This window comes from Macaca thibetana, chromosome 2 (genome assembly GCF_024542745.1).
Source record: "Macaca thibetana thibetana isolate TM-01 chromosome 2, ASM2454274v1, whole genome shotgun sequence".
Lineage (NCBI taxonomy): Eukaryota > Metazoa > Chordata > Mammalia > Primates > Cercopithecidae > Macaca > Macaca thibetana.
In genome coordinates, this window is record NC_065579.1 from 51,957,065 (window position 1) to 51,970,174 (window position 13,110).

At 42.6% G+C, this 13,110-nt stretch overlaps 1 long non-coding RNA gene and 2 pseudogenes across 1 annotated transcript; 1 reads left to right on the forward strand and 2 right to left on the reverse strand.

The window, feature by feature from the left end:
* Positions 1-1,318: 1,318 nt before the first annotated feature.
* On the reverse strand, positions 1,319-4,314 carry LOC126948930 (WD repeat-containing protein 70-like; annotated as a pseudogene).
* On the reverse strand, positions 2,939-3,362 carry LOC126947671 (peptidyl-prolyl cis-trans isomerase FKBP1A-like; annotated as a pseudogene).
* A 161-nt stretch (positions 4,315-4,475) lies between the features above and the next one.
* On the forward strand, positions 4,476-5,942 carry LOC126948255 (uncharacterized). The gene is made up of 3 exons (XR_007723377.1): positions 4,476-4,667; positions 4,793-4,905; positions 5,715-5,942. It is a non-coding gene; the product is annotated as an uncharacterized LOC126948255 (long non-coding RNA).
* Positions 5,943-13,110: the final 7,168 nt, after the last annotated feature.

A 13,110-nucleotide genomic window follows, 5' to 3' on the forward strand; every position in this document is an offset into this window, starting at 1 on the left:
GGCAGGATCGAGTAAGATGATGATATGAACACACAGTGAATGCTGAAAGGTAGTCATATGCATACACACTCTAGAGATGACATGAGGATGTGATGTAGGATCTCAACTGAATACACTATAGTTTTGCCTGGACTATTCAAAATGTCTGATAAAACTTTTCTGTTAAAAAAAAAAAAAGCCAGTCTTTAGTCTATATGATGTCAAATACCTGGACTTCATTTTACAAAATAAATACAGTTTTGTGTATGATAATATATGTAATCAATGCTATAAACTGATTAATAATTGGCTAACCCTGGATAACCAATTACTCTGCTTCATAGGTGAAGTGACTGAGACTCTGAGAGATTAAGTAACTTCTCAAGGGCCACAGTTACTAAGCAGTAGAGCCAGAACTTGTGCCCAGGGACCCTTTCCATTATATCCATTATATCCCAGCAAGGTTTCTCAAAAAGATTGAAGGCAAGTTGGCCTCAAAGGCACACGTACATCACTGATTCTGAGAAGGTAGCTTTATGTAGGATGATGCCCAGGCATCTTCATAAGAACAAATCCCTTCAGCCAGGGAGTTTTGGAGATCTTTTTGTTTCTCTTCTTTGCCTGCACTAGAGCTGGTGAATAAATCAGGCAGCACTTGAAAGCACCACTGACTTCACAGTAAATGAATACCAGAGGTGCCTTGGGTCCGGGCAGAGGGAGACCCCATGGATGGTGGTGGATGAGATTGTACTCATTTGGGGCTTCCCAGCCAGCATGTGCACATGGCAGAGGAACATGGCCAAAGCTTCTTGTGCATCACATCCCTGTCTGAAACATAATTGTCCAGACGGTCAGAAAGTGTTCTGTATGATGGTAGTTTTCAGGTGTTTATGTTTTTGTGATGGTAGTGGAGAGAAATACTATGCTTGAACCAGATAGAATCACTTCTCTCCTTAGTCCTCTCTCCAAGCCCTTCTTCCCCCAACTCACCCCACCTTGCCAGTTGCATTTATGCATTTGAGTAGCTCTCAATTCAATTGTCAATAAGTGATGATATTTTAAGTGTTAAGTTGAATTTTAAAATGCATTCGAAATTATTAATACATAAGAATCACAAGAGCATGTACATTTTAGCCTCAGCAGCTTAGGTAATTAGATAGATGGTTTGGTCCCAACACGGACCAAAACTAAAGGTTCAAGAAGTAAATAAATGATCCTGTCTTGTATTTTCTTCTTTTTTTAATAAAAATGAATTTTTAATTTCATGAGCATTAAAAAGAAAACCAAAACCTGTCACATTTCCTTCCCACTCATACAAACAGCTCTCAAATGAGATTCTTCAAATTTTACATTTTTTCCATTCTGGCTCATCCTTTGCTTCCTCATGATCAGATTCAAATTGGCCAAACATGATTCTGTGCTGAGTCTTGGAACATGTTGGAAAAACCCAATATGGGTTGTCTTCTGCTGCTTTGGAATGATGCAAAATGGCTTCCCAATGATTACTGTTATCAGTCTTGTCCAAAGCAATGTTCTTCACAATACAGGAAGAAAGAGTGCCCTTGTGGGTCCCAACTCTGCCACCACAACCTGGGTTGGCTACAGGAGGTTCAAGTTTATGCGACTTCAGGGAATCCAGTCTGTCCTTCTCCAGCTGTTTCCTTGTACTCCTTTGGCGGGGCTCACGGAACATAGGCAAGACATGAGGGGTGATGATGTAGTCCTGGGTTAGTGTCTCAGCTTGTTTTGCCTTTCACTGGTTTTTTGTGTGTTTGTTAGAAAACCCGGCATAAAAATCTTTTATTGCAATAACAAAACTTGAAACTCATATATGGTGCTGGGGGGACGAGACAGCAATGATTTCTCTCACCAAATCACTATGCAGGACAGCAAAGGGGGTGAGAATGGCCTGAGGGAGGAAAAGCCAGGAAACTGAGATCAGCAGAGGGAGCCAAGCATCAAAAAACAGGAGATGCTGAAGCTGCGATGACCAGCATTATTTTCTTAAGAGAACATTCAAGGATTTCTCATGACGCCTGGGCTTTCATTGGGCGTTAAGTCTACAAACAGCACCTTCAATTTAAACTATCAATTAAAGTTTTTAAAATTCAGGAAGTGGTGGAGCTTGGAAAGTTATGAGATTACAAAATTCCTGAAAGTCCACTAGAAAAACCACAGGATAGAAAAAAAATAAATAAATAAGCCAGGCCACAAAGAAGACTTCAGAGGTCCCCGCTGGCCTAGGGACAGATACCTGTAGTGTCCAGCATGGCAGTGAACATGATCTGCTTTCAAAGGCAGAGGGTTTAAGGGGAGGGTGGGGTGAGACTAGTGGAAGCAAAGGCTCTCCCCATCCCCACCTCAGTTTGAGGTAGGGCTTTTAATTTAACCCAATGACATCTCTCAACTTGGAGAATAATTCAGCCCTAAACAGTGCCTCAAATCTGCTATGGCTTTGTAGCTCAGCAGCAAGAATGTTTAATATATAATAGATTAAAATTTCATCCCCAAAAATAAAATAAAATATTCTTGCAACTCCCCTCCCCCCGCGCCAACACACACACACACACCTATTCCTATTCTAAAGTTAACTTATCACTTATGCTGTTAATACTTGATGATATACTTATTGGAAACCCAGATCCAAAAGACTGAAACTGAATCTTCACCCCAAAATGAAAGCAAATTAAAATGAATAACTTGAGGTTTATGGCATATAGTTTAGGTAAACACACATATGAGGAGAAAGGGGAAGAGGAGATGGAGGTGTCAGAAGCAAAGCTGAGTGACAGAACACATTCAGTAAGGGCAGATGTCTATATAGAGTGGAGTGGAACATCAGGAAAAGCTCCATATGGATTCATGTGCACGCGTCTGGAGGCACCAGATCCCTCCATGGCAGATCCAAGAACAGGGATCTGGATCTTGGATCATTCTAAAACTGGAATGTCAGGAGGAGGCCATTCCTGTCATTCCAGTTTTAGAAGCTCCACATCGAAGACGAGAGTGGCATGTGGTGGGATGATGCCTGGGTGCTCAGTGGCACTGTAGGTGTAATCTGGAGATATAGTCAGTTTGGCTGTCTGACCCACCTTCTTCTGGACAACCCCTACTTCTCACCCTGGGATCACCTCCTGCTTGCCTACCATAAGCTTAAAGGGCTTTTTCTATCCCGGGAGGAATCAATTTTCTTTCCATCTTCAAGCATCCCGGTGTAGTGCATCAAGCAGGTCTGGCCACGCTTCGGGAGGGTGTGCGCGTCTCCTGGGGAGATGGTTTCCACCTGCACTCCCCACGGCTGCTGCGGACGCTGGGCGGACAGGCGGCGCGACGGGCGGCGTGGACTCACAGCTACCTGGCGGCAGTTCCATGGCTCTGCCTAGTCCCCTTCCGCCGGGTTTTAACCACACATAATTTTGCTCCCCTCTGACTCTTGTTGGGGTTGTAATAGACTTTAGGCAATCATTTCCAGTTCCAACCATGATCTGGTTCAGCCTTGGATGCCGCAGGCTGTGTCTGTGATGTCTGTTTCATAGAACCTTTGGAAAGTCCTACACTCAAGGCAAACTAGTTTGCCGCTGCCACATCCTCTTTGAACAGATGTACCAGTGACTATGAGCTTACCAATCTGGACTGAAACACAGTCAGTCATTGGGAACATGGTGGGAAGACCCGAGGCTGAAAAAATGTGGCTTATTAAATTGTCAGATGTCCCATAATTTTAACGAATCATCACCTCCACGAGAGGCAAGGACATTACCATCACAGGAGAAAGTCACGCCAAGAAGTGTCTGTGCCCAGGTAATGAGGCTGTTTATAGTTGAACTTAGGATGAACAGTCAGATATCGGTCCCAGATCTGTATGCTTCCATTCTGGCAGGCAGCTGCTATGAGATTCCCATCTCTATTATATATGCACGTTGTGGGAATGACTTTTTTGCCCTGCATCGTCCGTGGTTTAAACACACTTTTTTGTTTCTTTGGATTTTCAATTTCCCACGTCCTCACAGTCCTGTAATCCAGGACAGTATAAACATTCTTGCACCTGCTGGTTCCACAGTACTCCTCTCCTGGGTACACTTCCGTATTTCTTGTTGAACTTAAAATGCCAATAGAAGCGATTTCTTCACCTCCATCAGGGTTACACTTCAGGAAAAGGAAGCAGGGGTTTTCATGTTGGTTGTTCAGGCCTCTTCAAAATCACCAGATGCTCGCCTGGAACAGGCGGCGCTAGCAGCTCCTCACATTCGAAGTCGCCAGCGCTAAGACAGCCCGAGTGAGAAGCAGGCTGTGGGTCAGGGCTCCGCCTGCGGCATCCCAGGAAGAGGACAGCATGGGGCCTGAGTGAGGCCCGGTCCTCGGTCCGCGTCTCCCTTTCGCCGCCTGCTGCCAGGCCAGCTCAGCCCCGGAACTTCTCTTCCAGTGCTTGAGGGTCCGCCGGTGCAGCGTGGAAGTGGGCAGGCAGGGCGACTTCCGGCTCGCTCCCTTGTCTTGTATTTTCCATAGTCTGGTTTAACAGTTGTATGTGGGTGGCAGTCATTATCGTCATCATCACTATTATCAGCGAATATTTTATGGTGCCTTGATTAAGTGGAGGCACAGTGCTAGGTACAGTTAAGGACTTTACCTTTCTAGAAGATACAGTCACTGTTTTTAAGGAGTGTCCCATCTCCGTTTCTGGCCCAGAGGTAAGATTAGAGGTTCTCACATGGTGATAAGTTTGAAAAACAGATACAGCCCTGGAAATCCCGGGGCGAAGGGAGGAGGAGAGGGAGCAAGCTTCAGAGTGCTGACTTCCAAAGTCTTTCCGCAGATAGCCAGTGTGCTTCCAGCTGCTCAGTGGGAAGAGCCTCAGAAATAGTGGAACGCTGCAGGGAGGTAAAAGGAGAATGAAGCCTGAGACATGGCCACAGCGTTCAGTAACGGGTAATGGCACTGATGAACTTGCCATAGTGAGACCGGGACAGGAACCAGATGGCAAGAGGTTAACGAATCAGAGGGGGTCGGGAACTGGAGAGAGAGGCTTGGTCATGAGGAGAAAGGGGCAGGGTCAAGGGAAGATGTTTCCAAGAGATAATTCAAAAATGGAAAAGTTTGATTATTTCTGGTTGTTTGATGGGTAAATGGGAATTCATTATACAATTCTCTATACCTAGTGGGTATTTTTTAATTTCTTTAATAAAAATTTAGGAAAGGCAAAGTGAGAACTGAGAATGTGTAAAGAGAATGAAGAAATGGGTAAGAGAGGATAGTAAATCTTTAAGACAGAATAACGATAATTGGTGGTACAGTCTCAGGGGAGGTTTAGAGATGGAAACAAAAGCACCCGTGAGGGAATTAATCTGCTGACAGGGGAAAGATAATAAAAATGGATGAAGATAAGAATAAAATGTGGATGAAAGAGGAAAGTGTTCATATAAAAATATTATAAGGCTGAAAGGAAGATGGATGAAGGAACTTGGGCCTTCCTTTCTGCAAGTGGGAGGAGAGGTTATAACTCTCAAAGGAGTTGGGGCGCGGGAGGAGGGAGGGTTTGAGGAATGTGGAAAAAGGTTGCAATAACAGTTGTGGAATGCAGTAGGGAATGAGTAAGAGGGGAAGATGACTATTGAGAAGCAGGCCCATCTAGAGAAAGGGAGCCCAAACTTTTAACCGGTTCGTACTTTGAGAACCACCACCATAAAGCATGCAGAAAACAGCAAGCGAGAGTGATGTGAGGTCTCTTCCAACCCTAGAGCCTTCTGAAATCCCTAAGCTGGCAACTGACTGTCCCAAGAACAAAAGTTTCTTAGAGCAAGTAGCAACTGCTTGAAACACACCACAATGAGCTGCTCCAGTGGAAAGTCTAAGGAAGGGCATCCATTTGCCCCAAAGTAAGTAGAGTAATAAATGTGTCCAACCTCAATGTCTGGTCCTTGGACTGCCAGAATCACCAGAAGCTTGTTAGAAATTCAAAATCTAAGGCCCTGCTCCAGACTTTCTAAATCAGTATCTGTGTTGTAACAAGATTGTAGATGATTTACATGCCCATTAAAATTTGAGAAGCCTTGATCTATAACTTTGCTAGAAGCTTTGATATACATATGGGTAATCACAGAAAAGCTAATGTCAATTTAAAAAAAAAAAAATTGGGTGTCTGCAGTGTGCCTCACACTGTGAAGACCACCAAAGACCTGGATGCATTCTCTACCCTTTAGGTTTAATCACAGTAGTTATTGCAAGGAGGAATTATTTTTGCAATTGCAGTTCAGTCTTGGAAACCTATAAAAGGGAAAAGGTTTATCTAACTTTGACATTCTGTGAATTGGAGCTGATTATTCAATTTCAAGCAAGGAAGTTTATCATTCGACCTTGCTTCTGGACTCTCCACCACTGTCAGTGGCAGGGTAGCCCAGGTGCACTTAGAGCAGGCACACATCATACCAATTACTACACCAAGTTACTTCCTTTTAAAACTTAGTTTTAATGTTTTTACTGCCTTAGAATTTGGTCTTACCCATAATTTTTGCTCTCTTTGCTCAGTCCTTTGGCAACTAGAAATCCATACTTAGAGTCAGTGAGAACATCTTTGAGCAGTGGGACCACATGTCCCTTCCAACTCGTTGGCATTGCTCTTTCATAAGACACGCACTCAGTCTAAAGAGTGTGGGCTTGGGTTCAAGTGCTGACTTGCTTTCTAGCTGTGTAGTTTTGAGCAAACTCCTTACCCCCTGAGCCTCAACTTCCTTCCATAAAGCAAAGAGGGAGGTTACTGGGTTACTGTTACCCACCTCAGAGGGACATTGTGAGTTAACACTGAAAAGCATTGAAGTTATACCTAGCATGTAACAAGCTTACAATAAATAGTACTACATAATGTAATTTTATCAAAATTCTATTCTTGGCAATGAACAGTTTCAAAGGAGCCTATTCAGGGGAGCCTTCCCTATCCTCACTGGAATCCCCCTGTTACCCTATATGCTTTTGTGGCTTTCTCTAGTCCATGGAACAAATCATAGTTTGTTATTATATGTTTTTGAGATGGTCTGATTAATGAAAGGCAACATGCATAGAGGTTATGAGCACAGACTTTTTTTTTTTAACTAGATTGCTTGAGATCAAATCCTATCTCTTGCAGTTACTAGTGATGAGATCTTGGGAAAGTTACTTAACCTCTCTGGGATGCAGTTTCCTTATTAGTAAAATTCAGATTAAAATAGAACCAACTTCATACAATTGCTCTGTTTTCGGTTATTAGCGTTATTAATATCTGTCTTCCTTTTCTTATAAGCTCTGTCTTAACATGTCTCCAGTACCTGACACATCAGTGCTCAAAAAACATGCTAAAAGAATAAATATATAAAAGCTAAAATTGACCCCCAGAAAAGTTCACTGACATGAAATTTTAAGACAGTTGCTTTTGATGTTATTTTTTCCAAATTGTGCTTGCTCTCTTAGTGTTGTTATCATTTCCCAATATGTTTGTAAATTTTTATAAGCAAAAATTATTTGGAAAAATAATTTTTAAAAACAAATGGGGAAACACTTGTGCAAAGGCACAGACGAAAAGAATAATACATAACTATATAGTCAGATTTATAGACATTAAAATAAATGCAGTGTTAAAATTTCTCTGCATTTTAAAGCCATAACATGAATTTTTAAACTTGGTTTATTTTTGAACCCATGTTTAATCTTAAAAAGAAGATGAGGAACCACAGTTAGTGATGTTTTACCTTATGGAGAGTGGGTGAAGGGTGAGTTCCTGTTGAAAGTTAACTTTTCACCTATAACCATGACGATATGAAAGAATGCTAAAACAAATCAATATTTGGGCAGGTCATCTGGGACAGATTTACCAGCCAGAGCTGACGTCTCTCTGAGAGGTCACAGCTGTGCCCTTTTGTACTAAGAACTACGTTAGAGGGAACTATATAGCACCCCCTTTGAGTCATGAGGCAGGAACAGATTTGCATTTGCTCATTCTAATTTTGAAAACAACTGGAGATACTTTTAGGGTGTAGATAGTGCCTGCTAGCTCCTCAAGTTCAAATCATAACTCAGGCTGTGTCTACCCATACAAAATTGTGGGAATTATCCAGATAATTTATCCTGTGGCTAAGAAAAGCCCTTCATTTGAACCTAAATGCATGCAGGCAGTCCTATCTGTGTTGAGCAAACAATAGGTACCAGTCTTTGGTTTCTGAAGCAGGATACTGTGGTGATTAAGAGGATGGTATCTATAATCAGACTCCCTTGGTTTAAATCTACCTTTATCTCTGTGGTGAATTAAAGATGGCTAGAAATTCTCTGACATTTCTTTCATAAAGAGATGAGGTCTATGTTCCCGCCCCTTGAATTTAAGATCATTCCGACCACACCGACCAATAAAATATGGCCAAAGTGACCCCGTCCCATTTTCTGGCCCAGGCCTTAAGACAATGGCAGCTTCTACTTATATCTCAGAGCCTTATGCTACCATGTAAAAGTCTAACTACAGTATTGCAGAAACCACATGGAGAGCCCTGAGACTACAGGAAGAAAAAGAGGGGCTCAGCTTTATATGAGCCCAGTGTTATAGCTGTTCCCATCAAGGCACCTTGGCATATAAGTGAAACCACCTTATACTCTGCACACCAATGTGGCCACAATTGAGCAACAGCAATAACCCCAATCAATGCTACTTGGAGCAGAAGAATCACCCAGTTTGTCTCTACCCACCTTCCTGACCCACAAAATCCTGAGATAGAGTAAAATGATTATTGTTTTAAATACACAGTTTTGAGTTGGTTTATTATACATCGAAAGATAACCAGTGGCCTGATGCGGTGGCTCACACCTGTAATCCCAACAATTTGAGAGGCAGAGGCAGGAGGATTGCTTGAGCCCAGGAGTTTGAGACCAGCCTGGCCAAAATAGTGAAACCCCGTCTCTACTAAAAATACAAAAATTAGCTGGGCATGTTCTCAGCTACTCGGGAGGCTGAGGCAGGAGAATTGCTTGAACCTGGGAGGCAGAGGCTGCAGTGAGCTGAGATCGCACCACTGCACTCCAGCCTGGGCAACAGAGTGAGACTCTGTCTCAAAGAAAAAAAAAGTTAGCCTGGCATGGTGGCATGTGCCTGTGGCCCCTCAGGAGGATAAGGCTGGAGGATCGCTTGAGCTCAGGCAGTCAGGGCTTTGGTGAGCTGCAACTGTGCCACTGCACTCCCATCTGGGTGACAGAGTGATACCCAGTCTCAAAAAAAAAAAAAAAAAAAACCAGAACAGTGCTTACCACTTGTTTTTGTTTCCTCATCTCTAAAATAAGGACAATAATGTCATGTAATTGCTTGCTTCTATAGAGCTCAATGACAACTCTAGATAGTGAGATAAGAGACATCTGAGAGGGAGCTCTGTTTCTTCTAGTTCTCCAGACCATGTGGCCCTTTAGTAGTCCAGCCTCTCCCAGGACCCTGGTGCTTTAGGGAACACTCACATTGAAGTGGCCCAGGCATGGAGGAGTCTATCATGAAGCATCAGAGCTCTTAGAGAATAGTGACTGTCTTCCCTTAGGCAAGATATTTCACATTCCTCTGTTCGTGGAGGCCAAGTTGGCTCTCAACCCTGCTCCCAGCTCACCACCTTGGCACCTCACAATCTCCCCAAATCGTCTTAATCCCGTCTTCCATCTTTGCTCTTGTTATACTTCCTTGCCTCAAATCACTACTCACTTTCTCTCTGCCAACACAGATTCCATCACAAGCACTTGGGAAATGAGTAAGCTCCAAGTTTTCCAAAGGATGTTTTGGAGAATCCTGGCCCTGCCAGCTACAGGATACAAAAGATGGGTTCTGCAGGCATTGAAGCTTGGAAAACACTGGATCTTATATTTCTCAGCTCCCCAATAATTACACATGCACTTGCAAATTAAAGGCCCCCAAAAGTTCTGCCATTCAGAGCCCTATTTTGCTCTGTGTTATTCAGATTTCCCAAACATATCTTGACGGTAAAACAGTTTTCTTATAAAACAAGACTTCTCAGAAAAAGTGACCACCGAGCTGAGTTCTGGAGGGGTGCAGGGGGAGAAGGGAGCAGAGAAGGAAGCAGGAAGACAGGAGGATTGATCTGGTTGGAAGACAAATCAGGGAGGACTACGTTTAAGATCTGAGGGCCCTGGAAGCCTCCTGAGGGCTTTTGGCAAAAATATAATATCAGTTTAGCATTTATAGAGATCACTAGTTCTCACTTTATAAAGATCACTAACTCTCACTACCTGGTTTGATCTTTATTTTTTGATTGAAGACCTATAGTAAGGAAAACATGTTGCATTATTACCTAACATCTATGCACAGATAACAAAAATTTCATAAAATGGCTCTTATTACATGCAGTGCCCATTAATATTTTATATTATTTTTTCCTCCTTTGGGAAATCACTTTTAACAATCTATTTTCATCATCCAGGTAAGCAAAGATGAGGACCTGAATTTTATTTGAATGCAAATGTGTGGAGACCCCCGTCTTCTTCCTGATATTCTGTATGAATAGATGGGAATGCTCTGCTTTCAGACAAGCAGAAGAAGCCATGTCTTGTTCTTCTGCTAAGCGGCGGTTACTCATTTAACCTCTGTCTATGGGTTCTCTTGTCTTTTGTCACAAGTAGAAGGTTGTAATATCATTGAGGGCAGAAAGCAAGTCTTTTATTTTATTCACAAGGACAGTACTTGGCACATTGGTGGACATATCATGCATGTATCAAACACACTTATTGGTTGCACTGCATTGCACTGAATTGACAACTCTTCACCCATTTCAGGGTGAATGTCTTCTGCTTCTATGGTTGTTGGCTGAGGAATTGACTTCTTGCATCACTGGAAGAAGCCCCTGGACTTCCTGCTGCTTAATCCCGTGTGGTCAAACGGGATTGTCCATGAAGACAGTGCCCATATTCACGTTCTTCTCCCTTTCTTCCCCCAAGGATCCCTCCTGTCTTTTTATCCCTTCCAGGGCTACCATCTGCTCTCATTTCTGAGGCCTCCTTACATGAGTAATGACAGAGTAGGGCTCAGTGTCCTCAGCCACTTCCTTCTTGCTGTCTCTGAAAACAAGGGGGTTAGCCTTTTTGGTTTAAAGCCTTCACTACTAAACTCCCAGAGGAACAGAGTAAGCAATAAACTATCAAGTAGGGGTGTCACAAAAATGATTCTCAGAATCTCACACAATTTTCCCTCTTGCACCTATAGCAGTCTGTTGGTGACCCCCCGGCTACACTTCCAGAGGGTGAATTTCACCAAGGTTCGCTTCCCCTACGATCCCCTCTCCCCGGATTAGATATTCCACTTCTCGCCTGGAGGTCTGAAGGCACAATTAATAGTTGAACAATTAATGAGTTAGTCACTATCCAAGTGTTTGAAGTCTGAAGTGGTCAGGGCATTCCAGAAAAGTGACTGTTTTTCAGTGCTTCTCTTCCTCTACCCATGAAATAAGTTACCTCAGGCCTGAAAGAAAACCGAAGTGTGGTCCACAGTATTTCTTACTTTCATCTATTCACTCAGACAGTATACATGGGTAACTCCAGTTGCAAGTCTGAAAAATCTAGGACATTAGGGCTAGTGTTGGTCAAATGCCATGATGGTAATATCAAGAAGCAAAAGGTGTAGTCCAGGGAGAAAGAAAAAAGCTTCCCAGTTCCCAGAGAGGAGCTGCCTAGCTCTAAGTGGCATATGCATTTGATTAACCCATCCGCCCACCCCCAGGACTGTTGCCTTCTTTAGAGTTCATATGCTCAGGACTCCCTGTCAGAAGCCAGTGGGTTATAAATAAAGCTCATTTGCACCTGCCTAGGGTGTTAGAAAACAGCTGCCAGCACAGTGATGACAGTCGTTGTTTGCTTCTGGTGGAAACACAGCTGGTTTTCCTTTTCTTCCTTCTATCTGTATGTCTAATTTTTCTACCAAAAAAGTCACATATTATTTTATAATAAGGAATAAAATCACAGTTTGTTGTTGTGTTCAGAAGGAAGTGTTTCCCACTGTATGCATATACCTCGCACACAGTATCATTCTATTGTTTATATTTAAAAGGTGATGCTTTGTGTTTGTTTGTTTGTTTTTGAAAGGGAAAATCTATGAGAGAGACTATAGCCTGGGTTTTGGCAACACAGAGGTGAAGGGAGGTAGGCTAACGGGTATAAACATACAGTTAGCCAAAGGGATGAGCTCTATTGTTTGACATCAGAGTAAAGTGACCATGGTTAGTGATAATGTATTACAGATTTCAAAGTAGCTAGAAGAGAGGACTTAAATTGTTCCCAGCACATAGAAATGATAAATATTCAGTAATGGATACCACCAAATACCCTGGTTTAATCACTACACATTCTACACAAGTAGCAGAATATCACACATACCCCATAAATGTGTAAAATATTATGTATAAATAAAAAATAAAATCTTAGCTCTTCCTGTTTTGCTGAGATAACCTTGCAAAAATCACTTTGAGCAGACGCATACCCACTTGTGAAGGGGGCATGATACCTTCTTCACAGAAGGGTGAGGAACATTTAAAGTGCTCATTTGTGCTTGGAATATTATGCATGGCTCAATAAACATTTGCTATTTTTCTGCTTTCTTTCTCATCCTGACCCTGAAATTTCTAAGTATCTTTATAAAGCAACCAGTACTCATTTTGTAGAAATTTTAAAAGGAGCCTCAACATTTATCCAGTCTGACTTCTCTGGAATCCTTCCCACAGCTTCCCTTTCCAAGGGACTCTGAGGCTTGGCAGAGCCCAGTCCATGGCTTCCTTGTGAGCAGGTGGCCTATTCCACGGTAGGACAGGTCTCACCATGGTAATAATGTCACTTGCTTTTTATTTAGCTAAAATTTGACTCCCTAAAATATTCAACCTATTTTAACCTCTAGATTCTCAATGAAGAACTAGTAAGACTTCCGGTTCCACCTCTTAATCCTTCAGCTGTTATGTAATACTAGTACCAGGCAGGGCCATCGCATAATGTAGAGCTTGGTCCAGGCGTGGCAGAGACCTTCTTAAGTGACACAAAGCAAATGAATAATGAATCATGCCCCTGGCAGTTGGCAAACTTTCTAATAGGGGTGTGTTTTACTGCCTCCTACACTCTAACTGCCCTTCCAACTGTGTCTTCTCCCCA